The sequence below is a fragment of the Bubalus kerabau genome, chromosome 3 (genome assembly GCF_029407905.1).
Source record: "Bubalus kerabau isolate K-KA32 ecotype Philippines breed swamp buffalo chromosome 3, PCC_UOA_SB_1v2, whole genome shotgun sequence".
Taxonomy (NCBI): Eukaryota; Metazoa; Chordata; class Mammalia; order Artiodactyla; family Bovidae; genus Bubalus; species Bubalus kerabau.
Window position 1 is genome coordinate 112890068 of NC_073626.1, and position 7300 is coordinate 112897367.

The window sequence follows — 7300 nt, forward strand, 5'->3', positions numbered from 1 at the left end:
TAACCACTTGTATAAGGTGACCTTCAACTCAGCCCATTTCCAAAACTTCTTATTTTATAATAAGTCCAACTATAGGAAGTTCAACTGCTGCCTCCCCTATAAAGCTATGCATGGCTCTCTGTCTCCCTTGTCTTCCCTGACCTCCTTTTTCAGGGTTCCCACTGATGCTTATACATGGCTCTGTTACAACATTCATCATATTATTTTAATACTAACAGTAATGTCTTTTGTAATAATGGACAACACATTTCATATTTATTAATGTCATTTTGGTGATACATCTCTTCATTATGTGGTAAGGTGTGGGACCCTGTAGTTTCATCTGTGTATCTCAAGTGCCATCTGTCATGTGACAGGTGCTCAAAAATTTCTGTGAAAAAAGAAGTTCTTGCTAGGCCTGTTCTCCCAAGGTCGTCTGTGGAGTTCACCAGATTGAGAACTTAATCATGGCCACTGTGAATCTAATGCTGGATATAGGCCAAGCCCAGTGCCTGGTTAGTTTCAGATGAGGAAACTTGTGAGCTTCTCCAAGATCAGGTACCTGGCGGGTGATGGAGCAGTGACTTAATCCCAGTATTGTCTGTTTCCAAAACCTTTGCTCTTATCATTGTATCTGTCTTTTCCTCTCATTCATCATTCATTCATTTAACCCACACTTAAGGAGAACCTGCTATGCTTCAATAGCATGATGTATGTATATTCTGAGAGTCCATCTTCATCCTCAAGGGCCCAGACTTCCCTGAGCTCACAGAATGGTGGAAAGAAAGTCCCTGAAACTGCTAAACAAGTAGATAAATACAATCCTGTCTGATAAGGGCTCTTGTCTGGGATCTACATAGTACTTTTCTTCTAAAGAATATAAAACTCTGACTACCTGAACAATGAGATCATAAAGAGATTGTTGTCATTTCATTTCTTTCCCCGTATGGAAATGAAGCCCATTCCTGTACAACATCCTGAGACCTGGAGGCAGATCAGATTAAGCAGGGTACCTTGGTACTGCTCATTATCCCAGACCTACCTGCCTGTCCCCTGCTTTAACTGCTAGCTTTCCTGGGCAGAAATATTTCTGAGCTGCACTCTGCACTTTTCCCTCCTTTTTAACATCATCAGATTTGAAGTAGACATACGCTGCAGTAGACTTGCTGGAAATATTATAGAATTCCAGTAGGAGATCGTTTACCTTCTGTTTGACAATAACACGTGTTCACAGTCTCAGCAGTTTGTTCACTTTGTCTGAGGAAGGAACCAGGAATATATTAGCAATTTGAGAAGAAGTTTTGGCGGGTGGGGTGGTTACAAATGATTTCATTTTCCTTAATGTTATTATTCCATGATGTTTCTGTTTTGGCATAATTTCCTGGTACAACCTTCTTCTGACCTTGACAAACACAGAACCTTTTGGAATTCTCCCCAAAACACACCAAGCATTTAGATCAGACTTTGCCAAACTGATTCTAATGACACTCATTGTTCATCCTTGACAAAGATAATTTTGTCAATTTTTGTCAATCTTTTGGATAACTACTTAAGATGTATCTGTTTTGTGAATCACTTTCAACTGTCAAAAAACTTTTCTGAAGCCCTTAAGCAAAGGGGAATGCAAATCTGACTCACAGATAGCTAGTTTGTAGTCTCTTTCTAGGAAGAAAATGAAGATTATGGAAGAAATATTTTAATACAGAAAGATGAAAATTACAGTGCTTTTAGTGACACTGCATCTCTGGCAGACAGTGTTTGTATTAAATTATCTTCAGCCATCCCACCAGTTTACTCTAATTTTGAAATAGTTTAAAATAAACGAGTTCCCTAATGAACAGGCTGAATGACATATTGGAAAGATAATGGTTTTGATGTTAGACAGACCTAGACACAAATCCTCACTCTCCTACCTAATTGCAGGGGTCTTCTGGGAAAATCTTTAACCTTTTTGGGATCCAGTTTCATCAGCTGTAATACTGGGATGGTCTTGCCCACCTGCATGATTCTGTAAGTTTTAAATGACAAATATGGGAGAATTCTGAGTGCGAAATACTCCAAAAATATAAGTAAGTGTTCAGTGACCATACTCTTGTTCAATGGCCATAATCTTGGAGTACATATTCCATTTTTTACTATATTTGTATTATAACTATTGTGTAGTTTTAGTGTCGTTACTAGTTGTTTTTGTTTTCTATGGCTCTGCTGTGCTGTGCTGTGCTATGCTAAGTCGCTTCAGTTGTGTCTGGCTCTTTGCAACTTTAGGGACCATAGCCCACCAGGCTCCTCTGCCCATGGGATTCTCCAGGCAACAATACTAGAGTTGGTTGCTGTGCGCTCCTCCAGGGGATCTTTCCATCCCAGGGATCGAACCAGAGTCTCTGTGTCTCCTGCATTGGCAGGCAGTTTCCTTATCACTAGCACCACTTGGGAAGCCCTTCTGTGGCTACTGTGACAAATTATGCACACACTGGGTGGTTTTTAACAGGAAAAATTATTGTCTCACAGTTCTGGAGGCCAGAAGTATCAAATCAAGATGTTGACAGGGCTGTGCTCTTTCAAGGTTCAAGGGGTAAACCTGTCTTTGCCTCTTTCAAATTCTACTAGCTCCATGTGTTCCTCGGCCTGTTGCTGCTTAACTCCAGCCTTGGGCTGTCTTCATATGACCTTCTTTTTGTTTTCTCCTATTTTGACTATTATAAGGACACTTGTCATTGGATTTAAGGTGTACCCAGATAATCCAAGATAGCATCATCTTGAAATGCAAAGACTTTTTTCAAAATAAGATCTCATTCACAGGTTTTGGAAATAAGGCATGGATATATCTTTGTAGGGACATCATCCAGCCCACTACACTTGTGTCTTGTGAAACCACATTGAAGCAACTTCAAAGGTTAAATTCCCTTGTTTGCATGAGAGGATGGAGCAAAGTCTTTAAGTAAACTATAACCTCAGTGGACCCATGAAACGGGTGTTATGAGATGATAATAAGGAAAAATTAGGCAGGAAGCCAGAAAAGAATGTGTTTAGATGTGATGATCAGAGTTTATAAAAAGCCAAGTCTGTCTACTCTGAACTACTCTCCAGCTTATCTATAGTAAGCCCAGTCTTTCTAGAATTTCCCTGCCTCAAGTATTTCTGAAATCCCAGAATAGGAATAGGGGCATGGCAGTGAGTTAGCTGACACAGTGAATTAGTCTTCTCTAGTTCAAAGAACTGCTGCTTAAGCAGGAGGGCTTCCCTGGTGGCTTAGCGATGAAGAAACCACTTGCAATGGCAGGAGATGTGGGTTTGATTCCTGGATAGGGAAGATCCCCTGGAGAAGGAAATGGCAGCCCACTCCAGTATTCTTGTCCGGGAAATCCAACGGGCAGAGGAGTCTAGTGGGTTATAATTCATGGGATTGTAAGAGTCAGACATGACTTAGCGGCTAAACCACCCCCAACCATCACTTAAGCAGGAAATCAGACCCTCTTGAGACTCATTTGAATAGAGATATTCCCAGATAAAAGTATATGTATGGTTGAGTCCTTCGGTTTCCCACCTGAAACTATCACAATATTGTTAATTGGCTATACTCCAATATAAAACAAAAAGTTTTTTGAAGTCTATTTTGTATTGCTAAAAAACAGATATTCAAACAACTAGCAGCTGAACTTCATAAATACTGACCTCTGTTTTAGTTCCTTGGGAACATCGCTACTGCATCTAATATTTGTGAATGTTACAGGATTTGAGAATGCTGCCTGTTTTGCCCTTGAGCCTTGGTCTAGGGTTTCTTAACATTGCCTCTTTGTAGTGAAAAGGAGTTGTGTTTGAATAAGGCAGAAGGATGACGCATTGTCTATATCATTCCTCACTTGGATCCTCAGTAAATAACCCAAGGTTCCAAGAGTTGCAGTTCTTCCATTCTTACCAGACCAGATGCCAGTATGAGGTCCTATTATCAACTAACATACTTGTTCGGATTCACTAATAGCATCCAACAGCTTAAGCCTTGGTATTGAGTCTCATGCACATTGTCCAAGTCTCAAAGGGTCTAGATTACCTTTTTTTACAATCTTGTCTTCCAACACAATTCCTATACCCATAAAATCTGTTTTATCTCTGGATGCAGAGCTCTGAAGGTCTGAATTCCATTCCCTTTTGACCAAAGCTTTTTTGTCCCTTGTGCAAAAAGAGCATACAAATAGACATAACAAAGTTAAGTGCCCATGTTCCAGACATGGCCCAGCCATGTTATTTTAGGATTTTACACCTGAATTTTGCAACTGGAACTGTAAGTGAAGTTTGGTATCATTCCCCTACACACACACCTTTTATAAATTCCTTAGAAAAATATGTCTAAGTAAGTGGGCTTCCCTGGTTGCTCAGATGGTATGGCTCAAATGTCTATATAAACTATGCTTAAAGACAAGAGAAGTGCAATCTTTACATTGTAGGGTCAAATGGAGTACAAGGACCAGTGGGTGAGGACCCAACTGAGGAGGTGCACTTGGGGAGAGAGTCAAAGACTGTGCATACATCCATCACTTCTCCCCTATATATTATCTTCTGGAAGTCTTTTCTGTTATCACAGTGAAGAACCTGGGTCTTTTTGATTGATGTTAGTATAGGGAAAATTACAAACCTTGGAATCAGAAGAACCTGGATAAGAGTCCTAATCTACCACTTACTAACTTTGCTTTCTCAAACAAGTTGTCTAGCTCTTTCAATCACTTGCACCATTATTAAGTTGAAGAAAATACCTGCTAACTTAAAGCATCGCAAGCAAGGTTAAATGAGAATTCAAAGCTTTTAGCTTTGGCATCCAGAGAAGGCAATGGCACCCCACTCCAGTACTCTTGCCTCGAAAATCCCATGGACAGAGGAGCCTGGTAGGTTGCAATCCATGGGGTTGCACAGAGTCGGACACAACTGAAGTAACTTAGCAGCAGCAGCTTTAGCATCATAAGAATTCATTACCTTATAACTTGGCATAAGCTTTAGTAATTTACAGGTTAACTGTCCATGGCACCTTTAACTCAGAGCATCTTTTCTGCTGGTCCTACCTCTTTGACTTGTTATCTCCTCAGATTCTCAGGCCTGCCATAAACTTTGTTCCCCAGCAAGTTAATTGATGGGTGCTGAAGATTTATATGGAAGTACGGTCATTTTCAGAAATCTATCCTTAAATAAATTCACAATATTCATACCCTTATCTTTCATTTGCCTTTAAAAATAAACTAATACAGATAGAACTTTCTGACACACTTAAATGCTAGTTTGAGATCACTCAACTCATTTACATGGATGATCTCTGCTTGAACTCATTTCTCTGGAAATAAAAGTTTAGTGCACTACTAATTCAACTTAGAAAGTAATTGGAAGACTTCGGCAAATGAGGAAAATTCTAATTTTATAGGGACTGGGGACTTAATTCAAATGAAAAAAGCTTCATTGATGACATGAGTTAATTGTGCAGTTAACATGAAATAACCTTACCTAGCATTACAAAGATTCTAAAAGCACCAGCTTGCAGGTATCAATGATTAAAAGATTCTTTAAGGGGAAATCACATTTCTTGCATTTTCTCTGTGTTGTGTATTAAAAGAGACAGTCACCAGTCACTCAAGAGTCTAATACTCCATAATATTATATAGCAGAGCCCTATTATAACCCCAAGGTAGCATACCCTCTCTTTTGTGGAATCTTTGCCTTCTACCTCTAAATGCTGGAGATCTCAGGGTTCAGTTCCAGACCTTCTTACCTAATTACATAACTGCTTGAGATTTCATCCATTCCTGTGACTATTAATACCATTCATATGCTACTGATGCCCAAATGCTCCATCTCTCTGAGGCTGAGTCATCTATCAATCTGCCTACTTAACACCACCACTTGGATGCCTCATACTCATGTCAGACATAACACGTTCAAAATTAAAATCCTCTCTCAGGTTGGGTTCCTTAGAAGCAGAGCCTCAGACAGGAATTCTCCAGTGATTTATTATATTGTTACTGATTTAGTGATATTCAGTTGATTTATTTCATGAATGCTCTCAGGAGAAAGGGAAGGAAATAGAAGAGGGCTGGGGAAGAGACCTAAGTGAGACCAGCTTTGGTATCATCCCACAGGAACCTCTGGAGAGCAAACTGTGCACTAGGTTGGTGTCCTCTTGAGGCTAGGAGGCTGGCGTTTTATAACCACATGTCAGGTTTCTGGCTTCCTAGAAATGGGAGGTTGGAGGACAGAACTTCCCAAGAACTTTAGCTACTGTTTTACTGGGGAAAATTCTCCAGAAAATGTGGCAGCTGTGAACAATCAGCACCCAACATTTATGGCAGCTGGGGAATGGGTCTATCTGCCAACAAAAAGGGTAAAAACAGGGTACCCATATCATCCACTAAAGATTCTTTTTTTAAAAGAACTCTTTATTGAATTTGTTACAATATTGTTTCCATTTTATGTTTTGGTTTTTTGAGGCATGTGGGATTTTAGATCCCTGACCAGGGATTGAACCCACATCCCCTGCATTGGAAGGCAAAGTCTCCATCATTGGACTGCCAGGGGAGTGTCTCACTAAAGATTCTTGATTGATCCCTCAATATGCAACTCAAGTTGTACCTACAACTTTTGTCTTAAATCTACCCATTTCGCTTCAACTCCACTTCTAATACCCAGGCCAAACCACTATCATTCAACTCCACTTCTAATACCCAGGCCAAACCACTATCATGTCTCATCTACACTAGTAAAACCCTCCCAACAGGTACCCTGGATCCACTGTTACTCACCAGCTGTACAGTGTCCTCACAGAAGCTAGAGTTGTTTTCTTTGTTTAAAAACACAGATCTGATCACCTTCAAATCCTCTGGCAGCTTCTTATGGCCTTTATTATTAATCTTGAACTCAAGGCCAAGGTCTAAATTCATCAGTTAGGCCTTTGCCTCCAATGCCAGCCTCATTAGAGGCCTCTCTCCCTCTGTTGCTGCCATTTGGTCCATTCCTTGATCATTAGAAGCTTCTGCCTTATGGTCTTTTGTTGTTTCTTCTGGTGAGAAGCTCTTTCCTCATCCCTTCATTTTCTTGCTTCCTCATTATTCAAGTCTCTCAAGTGTTTGATGCCACTTGCCTGAGGGAGGCCTCCCCTGACCTGTTAGCTCATTCATAGCACTAATCACAATCTTCAAGGTTATTTGTTCTCTAAAACTTGACTACTGAATGAGCTGGGTGATGTATGAATACAGAAAACAACTTTCTATTAGCCTTGATCTCTTAACTCATTATCCTCCACAATAGATAATCCCATAGCTTCTCCTATTCCTCTCAGTTATTAAAT

General features: G+C 40.1%; 1 long non-coding RNA gene across 1 annotated transcript; it reads right to left on the minus strand.

The window, feature by feature from the left end:
- Window positions 1–252: 252 nt before the first annotated feature.
- On the minus strand, window positions 253–7013 carry LOC129646485 (uncharacterized). The gene is made up of 4 exons (XR_008711978.1): window positions 6756–7013; window positions 1893–1987; window positions 1184–1236; window positions 253–541 (listed from the first exon to the last, which is right to left on the minus strand). It is a non-coding gene; the product is annotated as an uncharacterized LOC129646485 (long non-coding RNA).
- Window positions 7014–7300: the final 287 nt, after the last annotated feature.